Source organism: Panthera onca, chromosome B4 (genome assembly GCF_046562875.1).
Source record: "Panthera onca isolate mPanOnc1 chromosome B4, mPanOnc1 haplotype 2, whole genome shotgun sequence".
Lineage (NCBI taxonomy): Eukaryota > Metazoa > Chordata > Mammalia > Carnivora > Felidae > Panthera > Panthera onca.
The window spans coordinates 10835251-10848087 of NC_138345.1; the positions used below are offsets into that span (position 1 = coordinate 10835251).

The 12837-nt window shown below is 46.5% G+C and overlaps 1 protein-coding gene across 3 annotated transcripts in view; it reads left to right on the forward strand.

The window, feature by feature from the left end:
* PROSER2 (proline and serine rich 2) overlaps window positions 1-12837 on the forward strand; it is a 45158-nt gene that overhangs the window by 21544 nt on the left and 10777 nt on the right. The window lies entirely within an intron of this gene.

Below are 12837 nucleotides of genomic sequence, written 5' to 3' on the forward strand. Positions count from 1 at the left end.
TACCTCTTTGCAAATACAAGTGCTTTTGTATACATCTCTCTCAGGATCCAGGCCCTGAGAAAGCTTTGGGGACGTTCACAGAAAGGACATTTAGCTTTAAAGGTGACCCGTCTGCACCCCTTGCCCCTCAAGATACTCATGTTGCAGGAGAGAGACGTTTGTTTTCATAGAGGGAAGGACAGGAGCCAGTTAATGTTGGCCGCTCTGCGAATGGTCTCTGTTGTTTATCTCAGGCCCTTCTAGTGGGAGCAGAACTTCCTTCAGCCCTAAAATTAACCCCAGTTGTGTTGAATATAAGACAGATACATATGGTGTAAAGAGCAGTTAATAGTAATGATAGAATTTATAGACTCCTACTTGTATGTTCTCTTAAACCATCACAGTAACGTGAAATGTTATCTGATTGCATTCACCAGAAGAAAAAATATAGTACAAATTACTCTCTGAATATCCAGGAGACTAGAAGTCCTTAAGAATGGAGAAGTATGTAGAAATGACAGATGAACTTGGCAGTGATTAGCAGAGTGTATGCTCCAAAGTATCACGAAGCAGCCTGCTTGGTAGATGGTGTTTCTTTTTTTTTTTTTAATATTAAAAAAAATTCTTTTTCTTAATTTTTTTTATGTTTATTTATTTTTGAGAGGGAGAGACAGAGTGCACGCAGGGGAGGGGCAGAGAGAGAGGGAGACACAGAATCTGAAGCAGGTTCCAGGCTCCGAGCTGTCAGCACAGAGCCAGACATGGGGCTTGAACTCACAAACAGTGAGATCATAACCTGAGCTGAAGCTAGATGCTCAACTGACTGAGCCACTCAGGCACCCCCATTTTTTTTTTTATTTTAAAGAGACAGAGTGCACAAGCTAGGGAGAGGGAGAGAGAAAATCTTAAGTAGTCTCCATGCTTAGCACAGAGCCCAACACGGGGCTCAATACCACGACCTTGGGATCATGACTTGAGCCAAAATCAAAAGTCAGACGCTCAACCGACTAAGCCACCCAGGTGCCCCTGTAGACGGTATTTCTAGGACTTGAGGTGGTGACTTAGGTCCTATAGTCTACGGGACCACCCGTGCCAGTGGTGATGGGAAACAGTGTAGAGTTTTCTCAGACGCCCCATGGTAGCTAAAGAAATGGGTGTAGCATGTTAGCAGTCAGGGTATTTGAATTATTTTCTTGTTGAACTTGAGTCTCTTAGCTTGCTTCGTAGCATGGCCTCTTTTGTAGGAGAATGAAATAATAAAGAACCCCCCTCCATCTCCTCCTAGGAGAGACCACAATCCCACGCATGTCAAGTGCTCTGAATTTCAGAAAGGAAAGCTGCTGTGTTTGAATCTCTGTCCTGGTCACATAGGGTCACTCTTCATGCTAACCAGTTAATGCCCTCTTTCATCAAGTCTTAAGGGTGGCTCACACTCACATGCTCCAAAGACATACAGGACTCGAGTGACCTCTATGTCCCATGAGGAGTGGCAGGAAATGACTTTGCTCCACTACCTTCTGTCTCTCTTGTGTGTGTGATTGACTGGCAGCTGGGGGCCACCTTCCAGGTGCACAGCCAACAGATAGGGGAACATGTCCTTCATTCCCAGCAGGTGATCTGGGTGGTGCATCATCACCCAGGCTTAGAAGGCTTAGAAGAAGATGAAAAAGGGCCTTTTGGAGGGATCACGGCTACCAGAGTACCCGCATGGTGTCTTTACTGGAAGAAGCAAGTCTGTAAAGTGAACTCAGGAGTTTACAAGATACTGCCATAGAAACTACAACTTTTCATAGAACGTAGGTATAGGCAGACGGGACGTTAAGGTCTGTCATCTGGCAAATTGGGAGACTATGCGCCATGTTGATGCTTTGTCAGGATGTCACATACAGGAATACATCTTCAGGGATAAAAGCTCTTGTTTGAAGGGAGGTACTCTTAAGTGTCCCTATTAAGGGATACGATTAAGTATCAGTTCCAGAGTCACAAAGAGAAGTGACTTATTTTGGAGCCTTTTGTCATGGGTATTTATTTTATGTTTATTTATTTTGAGAGAGAGAGAAAGAGAGAGTGAGCACACAAGTTGGGGAGGGGAAGAGAGAAGGAGACAGAATCCCAAGCAGGCTTCACACTATCAGCACAGAGCCTGATGCGGGGCTCGAACCCACAAAGTGAGAGATCATGACCTGAGCCAAGATCAAGAGTCAGATGCTTAACTGACTGAGCCACCCATGCACCCCTGCCATGGGCATTTTTAGTAATATAGTAGAAATATCACACGCCTGGGTGGCTCAGTCGGTTGAGCATCCCCCTTTGGCTCAGGTCATGATCTCACAGCTTGTGGGTTCAAGCCCCACATCGGGCTCTGTGCTGACAGTTCAGAGCCTGAAGCCTACCTCTGCTTCTGTGTCTCTCTCTCGCTCTGCCCCTAGCCCACTCGCATTCTGTCTCTGTCTCTCTCAAAAATAAATAAACATCAAAAAAAAAAAAAAAAGAAAGAAATATCATTAGATTCAAAAGGTGAATCTTACATTTATAAGTATCAGGAGGTCAAGGTGATAGCTCTGCCAACATAGGTCAGGTCAACATAGCTCTGCCACAAGGTGGGGGAAGTGAGGACAACATTAACTACCTCTAATAAAGATTTATGAGCTGTCAGCATTGGCCTGCAAGGTTTTATGGTGAGGTTGAATAGGCATCAGCAGGACATTCTCCAGTATACTTATAATTTCTCTCAAAAAAAAAAATCCTTATGCATGTTCAAAGTTACTTTCTTTTTTACTAACCAGTCTGTATCCTAAAAATCAGCTCAGGATAGTAATAAACACAAGGGCATTAGAGACAAGCCCAAGTTCACATTCAACTTTGTCTCCTTTGTAACCTGGGATAAGTTATTCAGTGAATTTGTCCATTAGTTACTTTCTTCATTAGTTAAAAAGAGGGTGATGGGACAATAATTCTTTCCAAGGGACACCGTAAGGACGAACTGGCTAGCACGTAATCGGGCTTACTAACACCAGCCTCTTTGGCAGGCGCCCTTGTAGCTTCCAGGCTGCATGTGATTCCGCTTCATCCTGCTGCCTCTTGTTGGATTTGGTATCTCTGTCTCATTAGTAGTCTTCAGATTTTTTTCTTTGGGATGAGACTAAAGGGAAAACACCCCTTCCCCCAGCATCTCGCAAAGTTCCTAATTCTGGCAGTCTCCCCCTGGGGCATCGCTTTGAACTGAACTTAAAGAATGCCCGCCCTCCACAGTTCTTTTCAATCTGGTAATGTCCTGAAGCAGCACGGTGATGTGTCTGACGCATCTCTGCTCCCCCCAGTGCCCGTCACTATACCTAGTGGAGGATAATTGTGGGCACGGCGTGATAGGTTCTACTTTCAGGAAGTGCACAATTAAATTATATTCTTGGGTGCCTGGGTGGCTCAGTCAGTTAAGGGTTGGACTCTTGGTTTCGGCTCAGGTCATGATCTCATGGTTTGTGAGTTCAAGCCCTACATCGGGCTCTGTGCTGACAGCAGGAAGCCTGCTTGGGATTCTCTCTCTCTCTTTCTCTCTCTCTCTCTCTCTCTCTCTCTGCCCCTCCCCTGCTCTCTCTCACTCCCTCTCAAAATAAACTTAAAAAAATTAAATTGGGGCACCTGGGTGGCTCAGTCAGTTAAGCCTCTGACTCTTGGTTTCAGCTCAGGTCATGATCTCATGGTTTGTGAGTTCGAGCCCCACATCGGGCTCTGTGCTGACAGCTCAGGGCCTGGAGCCTGCTTCAGATTCTGTGTCTCCCTGTCTCTCTGCCCTCCCCCGCTTGTGCTGTGTGTGTGTGTGTGTGTGTGTGTGTGTGTGTCTCTCAAAACTAAACATTAAAAAAATTAAATTACATTCTCATGATATGGGCATGACCACATAGCTCTGCCACATACCCCACTTGACTACCCATTTCTGCCTGTTGGTGGACACGTCCCAGTCCTGTTTCAGTGCCTTCTGTGTGGACCTCTGCCTGTTTTCAAGCACTTTCCCTTGTGGGAGATCATCGAGCCAACAGTAGTTGTCCTCAGTTGTTACCTCACATTTGTGCATTTGCCTTAGAACCAGCACCCTGAAAATTTTTTTTCAATTTTTAGGCATTTCTTTTTTTTTTTTTTCATTTTTTTATGTTTGTTTATATTTGAGAGAGACAGAGTGTGAGCAGTGGAGGGGCAGAGAAAGAGGGAGACACAGAATCCAAAGCAGGCTCCAGGCTCGGAGCTGTCAGCACAGAGCCCAACGTGGGGCTTGAACCCGCGAACTGTGAGATCATGACCTGAGCCGAAGTCGGACACTTAACTGACTTAGCCACCCAGGCGCCCCTCATTTTTTTTTTTTTTAAAGTGAGAGCATGAGCAGGGGAGAGGGGCAGAGGGAGAGGGAGAGAATCTCAAGCAGGCTCCACACTGTCAGCACAGAGCCTGACATGGGACACACTCCCACGACCCTGGGATCATGACCTGAGCTGAAATCAAGAGTTGGATGCTCAGCCAACTGAGCCACCCAGGCACCCTGGCATTTCACTTTAAATGGAACTGAAGTTTTCTAAACAACTGTGCAGCACTTGACTTTCACACAAAAGCAATATATTAGCAGCCAGCCCCTTTCACCAGAACCAGCTACACTATTAAAAAATTTGTGAACTTTTGGGGAGTCTAAATGTGGAAAGGAGCTATATGTGTTTATTCTAAGTCATCAGGTCAAAAAGACCTTAAAATGCTCATCTTTTTTAGAATGAGAATCAACCATGGTAGTTTCTCTGCTTGCTTAATCCCTGACCTCAAAAAGACTAGTAAGGACAGTGCTTTTAAGCCTCTAAGTTGTATGGTGTTAAATGTGCCTCTTGGAGGGCTCTTTAAATAAGAGATAACCTAGTTCCGATTTATAGAAGCATTTCTTTTGTAAGCAAGGATTATTTTTGAAAGAAGATAAAACATTAATGCCTGATGTTAGAGTATCCTAAAGTTTTCACACACCAGCTGAGGGGTTGCCTGGGGTATAACAGATCTCTACCCTTTAGAAACTTTCCTTCTGAGCCAGTGCAAGCTAGAAATTAAAGTAGCTGCTTAAATAGGATTGTTGTGGCTCCCCACACGGCCACCGCCATGACCAGGGCCATTCCAAGAAGGCAAAGGATGTGGTCTTTATCATCAAAGGGCTAGTTGTATTTGTATGTGTATTTTGTTTTTCTTGTAAGGAATTCTTCCTCTGAATGCTTTATTTAATGGAAGGCATAGCTAGAACAAGAACAAATTGGCCAAATCCTGAAATACTTGAGTAAGAGGCAATCTTTCAAATGTGTTTCTGTTTTGTTTTTTCCTTTGAAACTTCAGGATGGCCTCAGTGCAACACAAGGCAGCGCGTCTTTGCAAAGTTAAGTAAGGCGGTTCTGGAACTGGCTACCTCGGTAGGTGATACAGATCCAGAATAAAAATTTCAAGAAGAATTTGGAGACGTTCAGCAATGATGGCTGTTTAAGGGGACAGAGGAAGCTTTGGGTGTAGGGTTCCCTGTAGTCTTAACCCCGTCGGGCTGGCTTCTGGAGCATATGTCTCACAAAACTGCCCTGGGTGCCAGGGACAGAGGCTGCTTCCTGCTGCTGTGCTTGGGTGCCCCTTCTGTATGTGGTCCTGCAGCCGGCAGGCCTCCTGGAGCTCTCTCTAGGACAGAAGGTGACTGGCTGGTTGAACAGAGTGGGAAACTCTTAATACCCACAGCTCTTAAGAGACTTTTTAATGCACATATTTCTTTGAGGGCGGGCTGGAAACATCTCGAATTCCCAAGCATACCCCTTGTTCATTTTTATCTCTACCTTGGGCAAAAACAGTGATCCCGATTCATTCCTGGGTTTGTTTGGAGATTTACTACTCAGTGAACTGTCCTGAAACCCTCCCTTCTCCCTGAGCTAACACATGTTGTGGCTCTAGAGTCACATAACAAGTCTGTGATCAGACAGCATTTGCCAGCTCCTGATTACGCCCTTCCTTCTCCAAAAGCCTTTGATGCCTTTTGGCCTCACCCGATCTTCATGGAATAAGAAGGTAGAGCAGTGAACACTGTCTGCGTGGCTGGGACGGGTGAAGACAGGGTCAAGCACAGCGACTGGACACAGCAGGGGCTGGATGATTTCAAGGAGAGGAAACAACAGAGGATAGAAAGGAGAGGCAGACTGGTCAGCAGTAACCCCATCTTCCTTGCCATTCTGGATCCTTAGCCTCGCTGAGCCCACAACTTGCTGGTCGAAGCAGCCATTTTACGACAAAGCTTGCATAGCTTTTATAAAAGTTAAATTCAGTAAACGTTTAATAAATGGCTGCTGCGTACAGGAGCACAGCGCGGTTGAGGAGTACGACACGGTTTTCATCTTTTCGGAAACTCGCAATTCAGCGGCAAGTGTGAAGTCCTGGGACAGCGTGACGGGTTTCAGAAGGGATCTGGGAGGGCACACGATACCAGGCACGCAAGGCGGGTCCGTCCTATTGGAACTTCTTTATAATACTGCCTCTTGAAGGAAGCTTAAGGCCGCCAGGGAGCCCAGCTGTAATCCTTCGAAGCCATGGTTCTTTAGATCTGTAATCAAAACCGTGCACACATCTCCTCCCGTGCCGGTTTGTTTGTGTCTCTTTCCGGCCAGAAGTACAGGCTTGAGTTAGCCCTGGTGCAGAATCACCAGGGTGCCTGGGTAGAGATAACCATAATTAAGACCTTAGACTGGACTGCGGGGAACGCCAGGGCACTTACGGTCTTTCTTAGGAGATTGCCAAGGTAAGCACGGCGTTTAAAGCCATGTCGGGAAGGCCACAGAGGCTGATTTCTCTGTGCTGCTCTCTGCCCCTGTTCTGCCTCAGCTGTGGGACGGTGGGGGGGGGGGGGGGGCAGGAGGGGATGTCTCTCATCAGCTTAGATTATTAAATCAGCAAAGCCTGACTCAAGCATCTGGAAGGTCATTTTTGGTGTGTGTAAAAAGAAAATGTGAACATCACTTCACACTCAGCCAAAACAACTACTCTAGGCTGCCCACCTAAGAGACTGGCCGTGAAGAGATCTTGGTTCACTTCAAGAATATTTTTAGCCATCGTAATCTTGTCCATGACTTTCTTTTTGTCTAGAATAGAGTTCTACTACTTCTTTTTTCTCCCTCATGAGGAGTTACCACAATTGTCTCAGTCTGCAGTAGTCAAGCCACATTTCTTTGTTTAAAAGAAAAAAGCCTCAGAACTTAATTAATTCAGTAGTGTTTTAGGCAGGCGTTATTTTAGTAGGAGTAGGGCTCCTCAACTTTCTTGTTCAGCCAGAGGGTTTTTTTTTTTCCGCTCCACACTCCCCCCAGAATGAAACTTCTGTCCCAAATCGGCATTCCCATAGGTGTATCGAGGATTGTTGACTTTTAGAACTGTTGGTAACTTTCGTTATAAAAGTCCGCCATCCATGGCACCTGGCTGGCTCAGTTGGTAGAACATTTGACTCTTGATCTCGGGGTTGTTAAGTTCAAGCCCCAGGTGGGGTGTAGAGATTAAAATAAGATCTTAAATAAGATCTTCAAAGTCTCTCATCCAGCTTATCTGGATGTTCCTCTCAGAGCTCCGCTGGGACTAGGCAGACCTTTCTCCTGTCTTCTTCATGTAGGAGGGTACAGACGTCAGCAACACCAGGACTTTGCCTTTCTCCCAGGAGACACGTATAGCATGCGTGGCAATTACTTAAGTAGATTTAGCGTTTTGAATTTTCTGGTTTGAATATAGTAGAGATTATTTCTTCACGACCATAATATACATATTAGGGGAGAAAAGTATATACTCTCACGTTCTTGAAGCAAAGCAGTGTTTCCCCGGGAGGCTGACAGACATTGCCTGATGCCAACATGGCAGGGTCGAATGGGCGAGGTATGGTTCTCTACATAGTTCTTATAGGTCTGGAGATTTGTAGCCCAAATTGGCCACAATTTGGCTGATAGAAAAGAACAAACACCACTGATAGAAAAGAAACTTAAAAAAATGTTCTGCTGCGAGCCCACTTCCTTCCAAACACTAGCACAAACTGGAGTTTTCTTCAGTTCGTTTCTTCCAGAGAAAGCTGCTGTTTTCGTTTGTCCTCACTTCCTATCTTAGTTCTTTGGTGCTGAGTTAGCAAATGCCGCTTTCCAAAAGCACCAGGGACCCCCACTGCTGGGCCTCTGGCTTTCCTCCCTCCTCCACATGAGCCACCAGCCCCCGGCCTTGCTTGCTGCTGCTGTTGTTTTTCAGTATGTGACAGCTGTACTGAGGTGTCATTCATATACCACACGGTTCACCCATTCAAAGTATGCTAGTCAGTGGTTTTTAGTAGATTCACAGAGTTGTACAACCACCATCACAATCACATTTAAAACATTTTCATCACCGGGGCATTCTGGGTGGCTCAGTCGGCTGAGCGTCCGACTTCAGCTCGGGTCATGATCTCGAGGTTCACGGGTTCGAGCCCCGCGTCGGGCTTTGCGCTGACAGCGCAGAGCCTGCTTCAGATTCTCTGTCTCCCTCTCTCTCTGCCCCTCCCCCACTCACATTCTTTCTCTTTCTCTCTCTCAAAAATAATTAAACATTAAAAAAATTATTTTAACGTTTCCATCACCCCCAAAGATACCCCGTGCCCTTTAGCCGTCACTCCGTGTTTCCCTCCAGTTCCCTCTCACCTCCTTCCTGGCTCTACACACTTGCCTGTTCCCACCTCTGTGCGCTCCACGCATTGCCTCTTCCTCAAGGCCTGTCTCCCTCTCTCGCATCCCTGCCTGGGGGATGGGCAGCGCCAGCATCTCGCGGGGGGGGGGAGGGGAACAGGAGGAACAGACGGGGCATGTGCCCCTTTCCTGGCCCTGAAGACCCTGTTCCCCTGCCCTTGGCACTGGGCTCTTCTCTGTTTCTGCCTTCTCCTCCCTTCCCAGGTGTAGGCAGAGGCCCGGTTCATGTGGAGGGCAGCTTCTTGTCTGGGGAATCAGGCAGCAGACTGAGCCCACAGCTTTTTTGGGGGGGGCGTGCCCCACAGGTCAGCGCTCAAGGCCAGCCTGAGCACAGAGAAGGCGCGCGGGCACACACGCCAGGCTCACGGCCTGTACCAGCCTCTAGCCCCAGGGAGAGACCCCAGATGGGGTGAGGATGCAAGAATCTGAGTTTTTGAGGACCCCGGCCTCTGAGCTTGGATAAGTATGTCATTAGAAACAGAAATGAGGTGAACAAAGCAAAAAGCAAGAATAGACTAATTCTAGTCTCGGCCACGCCATGGAGTAGTTAGCAGCTGTATGACCCTCGGAGTCATTTCATTGCCTCTGAACCTGGCGTCACATCTTCCAGTGAAGGAGCTGGACTGATTGATCGGTGTGTTGTGTCTTTCGTCCTGTGGGTCCTGGAATCTGTCTCAGAACACAAAATGGTTGCGTGGGGCCTGCCCTTTCTAAGTCCATTTTCTTTTCTTTTTTTTTAAATAATATATTTTTAAATGTTTGTTTATTTTCAGAGAGAGAGAGCACGAGTGCCCACAGGTGGGGAGGGGCAGAGAGAGAGAGAGAGAGAGAATCCCCAGAGGCCTCCGCACTGTCAAGTGCAGACTCAGTGTTGACACAGGGCTCCATCCCACGAGCCGTGGGATCATGACCTGAGCTGAAATCAAGAGTCGGACACTTAACTGACTGAGCCACCCAGGCACTCCCTAAGCCTATTTTCCAAATGAAATCTTACGTTGGGACTTCTTGCTTTGATGTTGGATTAGATCTGCGGGGGTTTTATGCTCTGTTCGTATTTTCGCCCCTCACTTGGTGTCAGAAGTCGGCATGTGTCTTAAGCTGAAGGGCTGGTACAGGCCAGTTGCCCGTTTAATTTTACTGTCTGTACACCTAACCAAAGTAGATTCTCTAAGAAACTTGTGCATAGCCCTATCGAAACGCTGAATTGGGGAAGGCAAAGTAGGAGGAAGAGGGTAGAGAGCATTAATATATTTCCTCAGACGTCTTATTTGATTATGGTTGTTACCACTATCACATCATCCTAACCACCCGTGATGGTTGTAATTATTAATTACAGGGGCCTCTGTTATGCCAAGAGCACTAGTGATTTTAGACTTGCAAGGTTTTTCTGTTCCATCACTGTGCTAAACTACTCCGCCTGGAGAGGAGACACATTTGACATGTCTTACGGTGAGTCTGGGGAAGCAGGAGAGTTAGGAGGCTGAGTGCTGAATGCATAGGGGACAGGGTGGTCTGGCAAGATGGAGGTATGTGGGGGAAAGGGGAGGCAGGAATGCCCTACACCATACACTGTGACCCTCCAGATGATCCCACCAGTGTTCAAGAAATTCTAGAAAAATCACAAAATGAACGGTGTCGCTGGATTTCGGAGGAAGCTTTCCTGTTCTGGTCGGCAGAGGGACAAAGCAGACAGACATGGCGAGGAGGCAGCTGACGTTTTGGTCACAGTGACGAGACAGCCTGTAAGCTCTGTGGGTGGTTCAGGGGTGCCTCCCACACAAGGCTCCTCTTTAAGGGTGAACACCCCGGTGGGGCTGCAGCCCTGGGTGAGGGACAGCTACGGGAGAGAAACTAATAGGAGGTGCTGGTTCTCTGTTTTATTTCTCTCTTTTTTAAGTTTATTTATTATTTATTTTGAGAGAGAGGGGGCGTGGAGAGGCAATGAGGGAGGGGAAGAGAGAGCACGTGAGTGGGGGAGGGGCAGAGGCGAGGGAGAGAGAGAATCCCAGTCAGGCTTCATGTTGTCAGCACAGAGCCTGACGCGGCCTCCCAACTCAGGAACCATGAGATCATGACCTGAGCCAAGTCGGACGCTTAACCAGCCGAGCCAACCAGGTGCCCCTGATTCTACACTTTAAATCTCTGTCAAATCTCGTCTCCTCCTCTGTTCCCATCACCCCTGCTCTGGTTTAGGTGACCCTTGAAATCTCATCCAGGTTGCTTCCCACATTCGCTATTCCTCACACAATAGCCAACGTGACCTCTTTGGACACAGATATAACTGCCCCCCTGTGTTTGACTCTCACCCACTTCTTTCAGACTATTGGCAGATATCATTTCCTCACCAAAGTTTTCCAGATCAGACCCCTTTCCCAAAAGTGGGGATTGGTACCCATTTCCTTAACACCCTGTAGTCACCTCGTCAGAGCCATTTCTAGACTCTGAAGTAAATACCTGTTTTCCCATCTAAAGCCCTCTTTAGATGATCAACTAGACAGCAAGAACTTTATTTACGCTGTTGTATTTACATTGCTCGTGTTCAATAGATACTCAAATATTTGCATGTATGATTCAGTAGATGCTATGGAGTAGGCTGGAAGTGTGGTCACATTTAAATTGGACCATAAAGGATAGGTAAGAGGTGGCTATGCAGGGACAGGCACTGATGATGTGAACACAGGCACAGGAGATGTCAGGTGGTTTGATCTGATTAGAGTACAGAGCAAGAGTTGGCAAACTACAGCCTGTGGACCAAATCTAGGCCCCTACCTGTGGTTTTCTGTTGTTGTTGTTGTTGTTGTTTATATATTTTTGAGAGAGAGCAGACAGAGCATGAGCAGGGAGGGCCAGAGATAGAGGGAGACATAGAAACCAAAGCAGGCTCCAGGCTCTGAGCCATCAGCACAGAGCCTGACATGGGGCTCGAACCCACAAACCGTGAGATCATTGACCCAAGCTGAAATTGGACATTCAACTGACTGAGCCACCCAGGCACCCCTGGACCCTCACTGCCTTTGTAAAGATTTATTGTAACAAAGCTAGACCCGTTCGTTAACATACTGTACATTCACACTACATGGGCAGAGTTGAGTAGTTGCCATGGTAAAGCCTGCAGAACCTGAAATATTTACTCCCTGTCCCCTTACGGAGGAAGTTACCACCCCTGCAGTAGAGGAGAAAGGGGAGAGCAGTAAAGAGATGAAATGTGAAAAGTAGGTAGGGCTGGATCCTGGAATTCTCAGAATAAAGTGTAAATTCCTTAGTCACATGTTCTGTAGATGACCATATTGGGTTTTTTAAAACCTATTTCTCTTGCCCTTGGTCCAGTGCTCAATAGAAAATAGTCAGGAACGCTTTATGCCCATTTTCCCTCACAGTACCTTGCCCCTCTTCTAATGCCTTTCACACTGATCCTGTTTTTACAGGGAGTGTTGAAGTTTTCAGGGACTGTACACTGCTAGGTATGCAGACTGATAAAATTACACGGATCTAGTTAATATGAACCTGCTCTAATTTCAGCTAGAGAAAAAGTATTCTTAAACTCAGTCTTTCCTCCCCACCCCACCCCCAAAACATCTCAGGAAAGGTGGAGCAAAAAGATAAGCTAAGAACTAAAATTAAAATCCTAGGGCACATTGTTCCAAAAGTTGACATTTAAAAAAATTTTTTTAATGTTTATTATTTAATTTTTGAAAGAGAGACAGAATGAGAGCAGGGGAGGGGCAGAGAGAAAGAGGGAGACACAGAATCCGAAGCAGACTCCAGGCTCTGAACTGTCGGCACAGAGCCCAAGGCGGGGCTCAAACCCACACACTGCAAGACCATCACCTGAACCGAAGTCAGACGTTCAACCGACTGAGCCACCCAGGTGCTTGTAAAACTTGACATTTTAAAAAGATATATACAAAACTTGATGGCAAAAAGAGGAAAATTCCAGGCCAGTCTGTCTTGTGAACAGAGATGCAGAAAGTCTAAACAAAATATTAGCAAATCAAATTCAGTGATGTATAAAAAAGATAGCATCACAACCAGATTGGCCGTGTTCCAAGAACGCAAGGTTGGTTTAATATTTGAAAATCAATCATTGCAATTCAGCTCTTGGACAGAATAAAGGAGAAAAGGGATA